Genomic DNA, 14,202 nt, shown 5'->3' on the forward strand with positions numbered 1-14,202 from the left:
CCTTCTCTGAGATTTCACTCCTCAATTTCCAGCCATTCTGTCAATCCCAGACTCTCTTATCTTCTGACTCCTATAATAAGAGTATGGCTTTATTTCCAGTTCAGTGGGGTAGGGGACTGCTTCCAGTGGGAAAGCCATGGGTGGATCTTTTTTTTTTTTTTTTTTTTTTGCAGTATGCAGGCCTCTCACTGTTGTGGCCTCTCCCGTTGTGGAGCACAGGCTCCAGACGTGCAGGCTCAGCAGCCATGGCTCACGGGCCCAGCTGCTCTGCGGCATGTGGGATCTTCCCGGACCGGGGCACGAACCCGTGTCCCCTGCATCGGCAGGCGGACTCAACCACTACGCCACCAGGGAAGCCCCCATGGGTGGATCTTACCCAGTGTCAATTCTTTTTTTTTCAAGGATCATACCTCCTCCAGTTTCTGCCTACTTTTGATTACTCTCCAGTGTCTTCAGTTGTTTTTAATTTTTTGGTCACAGTTCATAATTGTTTTCTTCGGGAGTGTCAGTCCAATATAAGATACTCTGCAATTACATGAAACCAGAATTTCTCTATTGACCATGAAAGAATTCTAAACCCCATATGTGGCTTTTAAGATCCTTTAGGAATAGTCTCCAACTGTCTTAGTTAGCTCATGCTGCCATAACAAATATACAATTTAATGACAAATATTTATTTGACAAATATTTATTTGACAAAATTTAAATGACAAATATTTATTTCTCACAGTTCTGGAGGCTAGAAGTCCAAGATCAGTGTGCCAGCATGGTCGGGTTCTGCTGAGACCCTGCTTCCTGACTTCTAGGCAGTTGTTTTCTCACACTGGGGGTGGAGGGGGTGGAGAAGGAAGCTCTCTCCTGTCTCTCATTATAAGGGCACTAATTCCATCATGAGGGCTCTACCCTTATGACCGTATTACCTCCCAAAGACCCCACTGCCAAATACCATCACATTGGAGAGTACAGTTTCAATATGTGCGTTTTGGGGAAACACAAACATCCAGTTTATAGCATCAACCTCCTTTTTTACTTCATTTTTCACTTCTCCCCTTTATTCATGCTCAATTCCTGTCAATTTGGCATAATGTTCTTTAAACTTTGTATCTGTACCTCTTGTCCCCTCATTTCTATCTTAACATGTCCAAAGTCTATTATTAGAATTCCTATGAGCTAATAACACCCTTCTTCCTCCTCTGTGATGGACTCAGGAGTCAGGTAGAGATTAAATGGTCACCTTTATTATTGATAAAGTACTGGAAGAAAGAGGCTTTAAGGATCCCTCACTGAATGTCAGAAAATAGACCACAACACAGGGGTCATGCAGACAGGTTCCAACTAAAGAGAAACCAGATGGAGCTAAGCAGAGAATGTTCAGTTTCTGCTCTCAAACTCACTACTTAACCCTCTGTGGGAGGAGTAATGAGTGGGAAGAGAGGCCAAGGATGTTACAGCAGCTGAAGTTCCTCTACATGGGGAAATGTAGAAAGGAGAATAAATATCTTCCTCACCCTTTCACCTTCCAAGTGTTAAGCAGGACCAATTCTCAGTCACCTTTTTTGCCCATCCTTCCCTATGCCCTTCTACATAGAAGAAGGCATAGAGGATCTCTCCTTGCTTTCAATGCTACTTTCACCTTATCTGAACTTTTCTTTATAGCATTTATACTGTCTTGTAAGTGTACTAATTGGTCTATTTCACTGTGACCTCTCCTCTTTCCTAGAATCTCCTTAAAATTATTATTTATTTATTATTATTCATGCTTTCATATTCTTCAATTATTAACATAGTAACTGACAAATTGTAAAGCCCTGAATAAGTATTGATATAATGAAAAAATAAGTCAATGAAATGATCCATGAAAAAAAAGGTAGGTAGCAAAGAGGGATCTAATAATTTAAAGCAGAATAAGCCAAGCCATCATGGGAATGAAGAATATATTTCTATTTAAAGTAGCTAATTGCTTGTCACTAGAGGAGGAAGTAATGACATCACCAACACACTGATATTATCATGACCACCATCTTCTACTCTCCAGTGTGAGAGGCTGTTAGCAGGTGTGCTTGGAATGGAACTCAAGGGACATCTATCAGCATCTTCTTACAGCCTCATACCAGCCTCTCTAGAGGTTTTAAACATCTTAAATTACATAAGAAATTAGAATGAGAGAAATGAATGGATTAGAATGAGGAGCTGGAATTCCTCTTGAAGGTTAATTTGAGACTCTTTCTTGACTATGTTTTATCAAACTCTTAGTTCAGGTATAATCATTCCTCTTCCCCTTTATCCTTAGGTACTATCAAAGAACATACTGGGAAGAAAGTATTGAATCAAAAAGTAATTTTTACATTTCCTTCCTGACAGAATTGTTCCATACTGTGTGCCTTTTAAGAAATTTAAAATATTAGATATAATTCTTTTTTTGGTACTTAAGTCAGGGAAATAGTCTGGTCCAAATGAAGGCTTACAATTTTCTTTTTTCTTATTGTATTATAAAATTATATGTACAGATGAGCAAAATAAGAAAATACTACTCTCTAATTTTATCACCAGCAATAACTAATGTTAATGTTTTGATATACATAACATTTCATCTTTTTTCTATGCATACATATGTCTACATCTATCATCTATCTATCTGTCTGCCTATCTATCATTTATCTGCCTACCTATCTATCTATCATCCATCTATCCACAAATTTAGGAAAATTATACCATACACTCTTTGCTTAATTTATAATAGTTTTATAAATTATAAATAATAGTTGGTAGATGCACAGAAAATTTGTGAAGACAGTGCAGAGTTCCCATATAGCCCACACCCAACTTCCCCTATTGTTAATATCTTATATTTGCATTGTACTAATGTCACATCTATGAACCAATATCAATTCATTGTTATCATCAATGCCAATATTGATACACTATTACTAACTGAAATCTATGCTTTATTCAGATTTCTTTAGTTTTTACCTAATATTCTTCTTCTGATCCAGATCCCATCCAGGATATCACATTACATGTAGTTGTCATGTCTCCTTAGACTCCTCAGAGTAGAACATATTTACAGACTTCCCCTTTTGTGGTGACCTTGACAATTTTGAGGAGTACTACTCAGGTGTTTTGTAGAGTGTCTTTCACTTGGATTTGTCTGATGATTTTCCTCATGTTGATATTAGAGTCATGGATTTGTGGGCAGGGAACCACAGAAGCAAAGTGTCATTCTCATCACATCATATCAAGGATACATACTATCAACATGATTTTGCACTGCTGATGCAGTCATCTAGCTGAGGTCATGTTTTTCAGTTTTCTTCGTAGTAAATTTACTCTTTTTCTGTCCTTCTGGCCTTCTTTCCATACTGTGCCCTTTGGAAGGAAGTCACTGTGTGGAGTCCACACTAAAGGGGTAGGGAGTTATACGTCACTCCTTGGAGTGGGGAGGGCCTACCTAAATTATTATTATTTTAAAAAACATAAATTTATTTATTTTTGGCTGCATTGGGTCTTTGTTGCTGCACGCGGGCTTTCTCTAGTTGTGGCGAGTGGAGGCTACTCTTCGTTGAGGTGCACGGGCTTCTCATTGCAGTGGCTTCTCTTGTTGTGGTGCAAGGCGTGTGGGCTTCAGTAGTTGTGGCACATGGGCTCAGTAGTTGTGACTTGTGGGCTCTAGAGCGCAGGCTCATTAGTTGTGGTACATGGGCTTAGTTGCTCCGCGGCATGTGGGATCTTCCCGGACCCGGGCTCGAACCCATGTCCCCTGCACTGGCAGGCAGATTCTTAACCACTGTGCCACCAGGGAACCCTACATAAATTATTAGAAATTCTTCTGCATGGACAATCTGTTCCTTCTTATTTATTTATTTAATCATTTATTTATATGAGTATGGGCTCATGTATGTTTCTTTTATACTTTGGATTTTAATCCAATATTATGTTATTTACTTTGTTGCTCAAATTGTTCCAGCCTTGACCACTGGAAACTCTTCATATGACCCTTTGACACACCCCCATTATTGTGGGTTTTCTTGAGCACTCCCTTACTTTGTGGCCCTACAAGATGCTCTAGAATCATCTTGTATTTACCCTGCTGTAGACCTGGAACCAGTCATTACTCCCCGGAGCCCTGGTTCCTTTTTACTGGAGAATGGTATTCGAAACAAGATCTGGGCACTACGTGTGCTCACTGCTACTTGGACACTGTTGCTTGTAGGCTTTCTTAACTGACAGAGCAAGGAAATATATATATATATATATATATATATATATATATATATATATATATATGTATGTATGTATATTAACTGGTATATACACACATATTGTAATTATTTATTCCCATGTATTTATCTGCATCTATATTAAATAAAACATGAGTTCATACTGATGTCTTCAGCCCTAATCCCGTACAACATGGCTCATTCCTGACTTCTTTTGCTTGCCTGTAAACTCCCTCTCCAAGAGTGAGAGTCCTGATTTCTGCCATTTGTCATCCATTTACTTAACTGTTCAATTCTAGTATACATATAGAGTGGTTTCAGAACTGTTAACCCCTGCCCTCATGGGAAACAACTTTACCAACTAGGATTCAGTGCTTATATACATTTCTTTTTGCCTTTCATTTTAGTTTTCACTCATTTCCAAAGTTAGTTAGGTCAGCCCTTTTATCCCCATCCCTTTCAGTTAGGTCACTTCATACATTTGTAATACAGACAGATTCCTTTGTCATAGTCTGCAATCCATTCTGGGATCCCCGATCTCGTAAATAACTTTATAATTTGCGTACGTTGCTTCCCTCTTTTTGCCATAAAGTTCTATAGGTTTTGACAAATGCATAGTGATGTACCCCATAGCAGTATCATACAGAATAGTTTCAAAAAAACTCCCTGTGCTTCATTTATTCAATACTCCCCTCGTCCAAACCTCTGGCAACCACTGATCTGTTTGATGTCTCTACAGTTTTGTTTTTTCCATAGCATCATATAAATAGAGTCACACAATATGCAGACTTTTCAGACAGGCTTATTTCACTTATCATATTTAAGATTTATCCATGTTTTTTTCATGGCTTGATGGTTCATTCTTTTTATCACTAAATAGTATTCCATTGTATGGATGTTGCACAGTTTATCCATTCACCTATCGAAAGATATATTGATTACTTCCAGTTTTGGAAAATTATGAATAAAGCTGTAATAAATATTTGCATGTGGGGTTTGTGTGAATCCATATTTTCAAGTCAATGGAGTAAACACCTAGGAACCTGATTGTTGGATCATATGTAAGACTATGTTTGGCTTTGTGAGGAACTGATGAGCTGTCTTTCTAAGTGTACCATTTTGTATTCCCACCAGCAATGAATGAGAGTTCCTGTCGCTCAGCATCCTTGCCAGCAATTGGTATTGTTAGTTTTTTGGATTTAAGCTATTCCAACAAATATGTAGGGGCATCTTGTTGTTTTAATTTGCATTTCCCTAATGACAAATAATGTTGAGCATCCTTTCATATGCTTATTTCCATCTGTATCTCTTCTTTTGGGTTGTAACTATTCAGATCTTTGCTCATTTTTTAAATTTAAAAAAAAATTTTACTGTAATAACAGCACGAGATCTACCCTCTCAACAAAATTTTAAGTGCACCATACTGTATTGTTAACTATAGGTACAAAGATATACAGCAGACCCCTAGAACTTATTCATTTGCTTAACTGAAACTTTATGCCCATTGATTAGTAACTCCCCATTTCCCCCTGGAAACTCCCCCACCAGCCCCTGGAAACCATGAATCCACTCTTTGATTTTATGAATTTTACTATTTTTGATACTTCATATAAGTAGAATCAGGCAGTGTTTGTCTTTCTGTGACTTTCACTTATGTCCTCAAAGTTCATCCATGTTATTGGATATTGCACAGTTTCCTTCTTTTTTAAGCCTGAATAGTATTCCTTTGAATGAATGTATCACATTTTCTTTGTCTATTTATTTGTCAATGGACTGTTAGATTGTTCCCCCATCTTGGCTACTGTCAATAGTGCTGTAATGAATATGGTAGTGCTAATATCTCTTGGAGCCCTTGACTTCAATTCTTTTGGAAAAATACCCAGAAGTAGGATTGCTGGATCACATGGTGGTTGTATTTTTCAATTTTTCAGGGACGTCCATACTGTTTTCCACAGCAGCTACGCCATTTTGCATTCCCACCAACAGTGTGCAAGGGTTCCAATTTCTCCATAGCCTCACCAATGCTTGTTGTCTTTAATCAGATTATTTGTTTTCTTATTGTTTAGTTTTAGGAGTTTTTGTTATGTTTTGCATACATGTCCTTTATCCAATGTATGATTTGCAAATATTTTGTCCTTTTACCCTCTTAACAGTGTCTTTTGTAGTATTTACTCCTTTAATCTGTCTTTTTTTCATTCAACAATATGTCATTAACATTTTGCTATATTATTCTTTCATAACATCACTTTTTAAAAGTTACAAATTATTCCATTATAATACATGTATCATACAATGTATTATTGTTGGATAAATATTTAGATGGCTTCCAGCTTTTCATTCCTATACCACCAAAGAAACAGTGATGGATATTCTTGTAACTAAATATTCTCTAAATATTTACTTAGAATAAATTGCTTTAAGTTAAACTTGTATATCTAAAGGTATCAAGACTTTTAAAAAATGTTAAAGACTTTTGCTGTAACAAATCCTCTTTTTTCTTGAGCTTCCATGCTTATGCAACATTTCATTCCCTCTTTAGGTCAGGGTCAGAGGTAGGACACAGTGCGTTTTGATGTATCATGTTCGATAATTAGTAAAATACATAGATCTGAAACGTCAGAAGTATTCAGCCTCAGATGAGAGCTTCATCCTAGACTTTACTAGACTGATACCCTCTCTTTTGTTTCAGTTTGCATTCAAAACCTTAATTAAGGCCTCATGTCCTCTAGGAAACCTGCCTATTTATCCTCCTGTGTCAGTGATGGCTCAAGGTGAAGGTGTTCGGTGACGGTGCATGCAATCCGGATGGTGTATGTCTCTCCAGTTACTTAGATTGTAGAGCAATTCAGGGTCCCTTGGGGGACCGGTCGTGGCCCCTTTGTCTCAACATTGCTTTCCATCCTTTCTCAAGCTGGATTAATGTCCCTTCACTGTGTTCCCATGACATTCAATCTTAGCATGTATTTTTTTTTTAAATGTTTCTGCCTCTTTCTGAGATTTTGAATGTCTTAAACTGAACTACTTAAAAATCTTATTTTTTGTATTTTAAAGACACAGTCAATAGAAACAGATGTTTTGGGAAATATTATAACATCCCCAAGAGCTGTGACAAAGCAGGCTTGTGCAGCCCTCTCTGGGAGTGAAAGAATCACTGAGGTTTCTTCTTTGTTTGTGCGCATCAAATGTTGCCTATAAACTCCTACTCCGCAGCAGCGTGGACCCAGACTTTTGAGTAGCAGGGAGAGGAAGCTGTAGCAGGAACTGGGCTCACTGGCCCAGCTCTTATTTTAGCTTTTTAGGTTTGGCTTTGTGCTGCCAGACGCTGCTGCTAACCTCTGGCCAACAGTAGTTTTGACAAATACGGAGACTGTTAGTCAAAGGAGCTCTGTCTCCCTGAGAATGTGTAGCGACACTTTTAACTCAGAGCCGTGTCAGCTGAAACAGATCTTGTGCTTTAAGAAGTACCTTGGATCTTTGGGAGAATAAACCAGTCATGGCTTTACAGGCCTTTTAGGGAAAGCTACTGCTGCGTTGCGTGCTCTTGGCGCTTGGGAATGCACAGCGGTGCTGGATGCCAAGAATATCAACAGCCGGAACAATATGTTCAGCGTTTAGGAACTACAGCTGGATCTAGCAAATGTCTGACTCTGTGGCCAAAGATATTTCCTCTGCACATTTTACCCTCCTAAGTAATGCAGAACCGGAGGCCCTAACATATGGCTCCAGCCCCACACAATTTTGGAAATAGGCTAATTGAGAGGCATTTCTATTGACTTCACCTGTGTTTCTCTTGTGTCTTTCACTAAAGATATTTGAACGTAGAGGCTCATGTCTAAACTGCTGTGTAGATCCTGACACTCTGCATGTAATGCCATGAACTCAGAGACCTTGCTGGTGAGACAAAGAAAATGCTGTGACCAGACAAGCAGGTGTTATCAACTTGAGGTTTAAAATTGACCTAACCTTTGGATTCGGAGAAATCTCTTCCCTTGCTCCTCCCCTACCCACTTGTTTTCTTTAAGTATACATGGCCACAGAAACACGCTTCCAAAGTTTGGAATTAGCTGTTTTATCTAGGACTTTTTTGGATATCATTCTAATATTAGTGGTAAGAATATACAGTGGTTATTTGTAATTTTTAAATGTGGATGAAAGGGAATTTTCTAGGCCAAGTATTGTTGCAACTCTTAAAAGTTGTCACTTACTTACCATGTTTTCACTTTTTTTCCCTCACGCATCCTGTCTGAGACCTTCGGAACTCCTATATCAAGAGAACATAGAAGAAGTGGGCCAGAAAGAGTGAAAATGATATTCCAACAAAGTCACTGTTCCCATCTTCTCCTCCATCTTTCAGCTCCTGTTACTGGGGGAGAGGAAGGAAGTAACCCAAAGTGGATTTAATTTGCACTGTCTATAAAGCACCTGCTCCTTCCCCGGCACTTTGCATGCATCATCTTACTTAACTCCATGACAATTTAGCAAAGCGGATATCATTGTTCCCATTTTACAGATAGGAAAACAAAAGGGCTAAGAGAGTAAGTGACTTGTTCAAAGTCAGTCACAGAGTTACGGCAGGTATTTGAGCCCGGTGCTGTCTGATTGTGTAGAGCCCATGAGATTGCTCCTTACCTATATTGTGCTAAGTCTTTTTGGCTGCAATCAGGTAAGCAGAGAACCTTGGTTTTGGCTGCAGGTCATAATCACAGGCAAGCATTATGGAGAAAACAACTTTCTGAGAGCTGAATTTGCATAAACAAATTCATGGCAACCACAGCCCGGAAGACATGGCAACCACAGCCCGGAACACAAGGCCCAGGTAGGACCCAAGAAATTTCAAAGAAGACATGGCAACCACAGCCCGGAAGACAAGGCCCAGGTAGGACCCAAGAAATTTCAAAGAAAGCAGTGAAGAATCGGTAGGAGTCCCCTAACTAGCAACTACTGGTGGGGCAGAACTTCCTCACTCCTTCCCCTCCAATAAATAAGCAAACTTGAACTTCATACCAGCTTTCTCTTTGGTAGCTGCTGCAAACCAATAAGCTTTGAGGATCTGTGCTTCCCACCGGACAGGAAAGAGTCTTTGAGGATGACTAGGAAGGTAAGGAAGAGAGGAAAGGAAGAGGAATCTGTGTGCAAGGACATTCATACCATCTTTAAAGAAAGGAGAGTTCAAAGGAAACACACCCAACATGGAAAAGAGAGATGAGAAATGACTAATACTTTTTTAAAGTATCAACCTAAAATTTTACATAGACAGGGCTGAATATCTTGTTTTAAAAATTACCATCTCTTGGGCTTCCCTGGTGGCGCAGTGGTTGAGAGTCCGCCTGCCGATGCAGGGGACACGGGTTCGTGCCCCGGTCCGGGAAGATCCCACATGCTGCGGAGCGGCTGGGCCCGTGAGCCTGCGCGTCCGGAGCCTGTGCTCCACAACGGGAGAGGCAACAACAGTGAGAGGCCTGCGTACTGCAAAAAAAAAAAAAAAAAAATTACCATCTCTTTCCTAATAGCAACCCCACAATAATCACTCTCATTGGAAAGAAACTGCAGAAGGAAGCATAGAAAAATGGTGGAAGCACAGAGGAACAGGGGAACACAAAGTGATGCATCATCCCTTCCCAACTGCAAATTTAATTACCTTCAGGATGACAAGATGGCCAGACTGATTCAGTAGACTCTTAGGATTTTTTCTCACTGCTCTCAGTCCTAAGTCTGTTTTCTGGGTTTGTGTATATTTGTAGGGAAATGAAGTACCAGTTAAATCTCTGTTACTCTCATCCTGTAGCAAAAATTGTGGGTGTGGCAAAGACTTTTATTTGCCACAAATTTTATTCCTGGTTGTTGCCCTTCCTCCAAGGCCTCTTTTCCACTAAGTACCGCTAATATATGCAGACCACTGCATTGCATCACCCACTAATTCACTAACCACCATTTATGGCACCTCTAATGCATCAGACGTTGGGGATATAAAAACAAACAACACAGTCCATGCTCTCAAGGAGCTCATGTTTAGAAAAGAAGAGAGACAACTGAACAAATAATCACTGTATAAAAGTTCCATAGTCAAAGGCTGTACAAGGTATGATGAGCACATCTTGCACAAATAAATGTCTCCAGGGAGAGAATATTTCTTACGTTTTCTGTTAGAAAGGAAATTTCCCGTGTTAAAAAAAACCATGTTGGTGTCATTCAAATTATTAACCCCAAATTAATCAGTCCCTAGTTGTTGGTGTCCTGTAGCTAGAAAAGCTTTAATTCTCCAGTGAGTACTGATGTTAGGGGGACCACTGACTGAAACTGCCTACCCTGGCCAGGCACAATAGTGACCACTTGCATGAGTTATCTTAAACAGGAGGTCCTGGTAAGGAATGCGGAACTAACAAGCTGCCACCAACCGGAAGAAATTGGGAAAGGTCTAAAGGAGAGAAGACGCCAGTCCATATGTCCTACCAACCTCCCAGAATCCTCCTTGCTGGAATCCATCTTGGCTGAGTGGCTCACCACCAGGAAGGACCCTGAGTCAGAATGATTGACCAGAGACAACCCGGAAACTAACCCCATCATCATAAAACCAGAGGCTGTGAGCCACATGGCAGAGCTGTCCTCCTGGGTTCCGTAACCCTGCTGCTCGCTGCCCGGGCACCCCTTCCCAATAAGGTCTCTTACTTTGTCAGCAAGTGTGTCTCCTCGGACAGTTCTTTTCCAAGTGTTAGACAAGAGCCCACTCTCGGGCCCTGGAAAGGGTCCTCCTTCCTGCAACACTGAGATCCACTAACACATAGCGAAGCCTGATATAATACAATCCTAGGGGGAACTATCACATTTCTCTGGGTATGCAATTGTGAAAACTCCATACTTAGCATCTATGACATTTTCATCGCATAATAACTTGAGGAAATCACATCAGACGCGTATTTAGAAGGTATCCCATGGTAACCATGAGAAGTTGCTGTGGCCTCACATAGCTAAACATAAACATTAATCCTGGCTTATCAGATGCCTGGAAGAAGCAGGGAAAGCAAAAGTTATCATGTCTCCTTTGCATTATCAAACACCCCTCTGTGTTTTCACGAGCCCTTGGGGAACAATAAAATGTTTGTCCCACACTCGGTCCCATGGTTGTGATGGATGTTCTCCACGTCTGATTTTTTCTGAACTTTTATGGAATGTATCTTGCTCATGGTTAGGGGAGTATGGTTCAGTGGAGACCACACTGAACAAGCAATTAAAGAGCTCTCTCTGCCTTTCTGCCTCTCTGTCTTTGGCTTTCTGACTCCCTAATAAATACTGTAATCTCTGATCCAGTTTCTTCATTATTTAAGTGGATCCTCCCCACCCAGGCTTCCTAAGGATTTGGTGACCGTTCATTGAGGAACAGGACATTTGAACTTGCTGAGAGAAAGCTCTGATGTGGCTTCGTGCAGCCTTCTCGAGACCACAGCAGTTATCTGTTTCCATCCGCTGATGGGCTGGGTTGGGTTTATTTACAAGTGAACGAGCGAAAGGTTGGTTTGGAGGCACAGACTCAGAGGAGAGAGGAATTGGAGGATGGACAGGAGGGCAGAGCAGCTGTTCTCTTCTTGGCATCTTATACTGAGTCAGTACCTTGGCAGTTAGGGTGTCTGGGGACCAAAAGCGGATGCATCTCTTTGATTAGATACTTGGGAATTGTGGTGGGGTGGAAGTTAGAATCACAGGCAGAACTTGGAGAGGCAGAGCTTGAGCAATACCTCAAAGAACCTTCCCAGCACCTTGAGGACTGGCTTCCTTGGGTGCGGCCTTGGCAGCATTGGTGACTTCCAGGTGGATTCTTGGAGGGGCAGCTGTGAGGAGCCTTTGTGGTCCGTGCACAAGTGGGATTGGAACACGGTGGGGACTGGGTGGTCACAAGTGCAATTGATGTGTCAGTTTGTGAGCGCACATGGGAGCCTTTTGGGGAATTTTGAGGAATAGCTACGATCCCTTTGAAGAGCTCTTTATTCTATTCCTCCTGCATTGGAAATTACATCTATTCTCCCAATTTTACATATTGGGTCAACAACATTTTAAACATTATATTAGCTGAAGGAAATGTGTCTTCAGGCAACATTTGGTCTGTAAACCACCAGTTCATTTCCTCTCTATAACTCATTTAAAATTTTCCTAGAATTTCCCATTTTTTTGATAGCCTAAGTACTTACATGAGTCCTGGATGCAAAATTATCTGTCAGACCATGTAGCAGGGACTGCTAGCTGACACCCAATATCTAGTCTTCCTTTCTTCCTTTGTATCAAAACCAGTATTTCATACATGGTGGCAATGACCCAAGCTAAGACTGTTTTCTTATTGCCAAGGGTAGACAAGTGGCAATGAATTGGCCAATGAGATACAAGAAAAGGGTCTTGAGGGACCACTGAGAAGGCATCTTAAGAGGTTGCTGACTTAGCTGGGAGGACTCTCTTATGCCTCTTCTCTTTCTGTTCCTGAGCTTTGACTGCAGACAAGATGACTGAAACTTGGGCAGCCATCTTGCCTCATTAAGTAACCTTCAGGACAGAAGCCATGGAGCAGGATGGTGGAGCAGAAAGAGAGAAGGTGTCTATTTTGAATGACCCCAGACTCTCTCCCTATCTTCAAACTTCTATTACTTAAGAGAGAAAGTTATCTTGTTAAACTGTTTTCCTAAGATTTTTGCTGTGTGAAGCCCCCTAATTCCTGCAAACCATACAGCATGTCTTTTGTATACACAGTCAGATTTAAACTTAGTAGCAGAGAACAGGGACATCTATGTGGGGGAAATGATATGAGTGAGGGTGTGAACGTGGCCACAGGAGAGGGCAGGCCATGTTTGTGAAACAGTAAGCAAACTTTCTTGACTTGAGGGGAGTTTCTGAGTTGCAAAGGAGTGGGAGGTAGAGCCGGCAAAATTCCCAGGCCATCTCCAACAGAAAGCCACGATCTTCTCTTATTTGTGCTAGACTGTTGTTTTGGGGACATCCAGCATGTCTTTTCTCAGCTTTTGCCTCCTCAGATTGAAAAGCTGTGGTCTTTTCCTGATTTGCTTTCACAAGCCATCTCCCGTCCCACCCCCATTCCTGAAGGTGCCCTTGCCCAGGAGGCACCTGGATCTTGGCATTTGGAGCAACCCACGGTACTCCCAGGGTTGGAATAAGTATAAGTCTGCTTTGACTCACAGACATAGAGAACAAACTAGTGGTTACCAGTGGGGAGGTGAAGAGGGGCAATATAGGGATACGGGAGTGAGAAGTACAAGCTATTGGGTGTAAGATAGGCTCAAGGATGTATTACGCAACACGAGAAATATAGCCAATAATTTGGTAATAACTTTAAATGGGAAGTAACCTTTAAAAATTGTATAATTTTTTTTAATTTTAAAAAAGAGATACATACATACATATTGGGTTGGCCAAAAAGTGCCTTTGGTTTTTAAGTAAAAATAAAAGACACATTCTTCATTTTTGCTAAGAACTTTATTGAACAACGTATTCAATTTGGTTCCATTACCTTCTGCCATTTTTCAGGCAACTTCATAATTCCATCTTCCCAAAACTTTTTAGCTTTTTGAGCAAAGAACTGTGCCGGGTGCCTTTTACAGTCTTCCAGGGAATTGAAATTTTTTCCATTAAGAGAATTTTGTAAAGACTGGAATAAACGGAAATCCGAAGGTGCAATGTCTGGTGAATACGGCGGATGAATCAGAATTTCCCAGCCAAGCTGTAACAGTTTTTACCTGGTCATCAAAGAAACACACAGTCTTGCCTAATCCTGATGGAAGATTATGCGTTTTCTGTTGACTAATTCTGGACACTTTTCGTTGAGTGCAGCTTTCAGTTGGTCTGATTGGGAGCAGTAGTTGTTGGAATTAATTGTTTGGTTTTCTGGAAGAAGCTCATAATACAGGACTCCCTTCCAATCCCACCATATACACAACATCACCTCTTTTGGATGAAGACCGGTCTTTGGTGTGGTTGGTGGTGGTTCATT

Source organism: Grampus griseus, assembly GCF_964374135.1.
Source record: "Grampus griseus genome assembly, chromosome: 7".
In the NCBI taxonomy this organism is placed as follows: domain Eukaryota; kingdom Metazoa; phylum Chordata; class Mammalia; order Artiodactyla; family Delphinidae; genus Grampus; species Grampus griseus.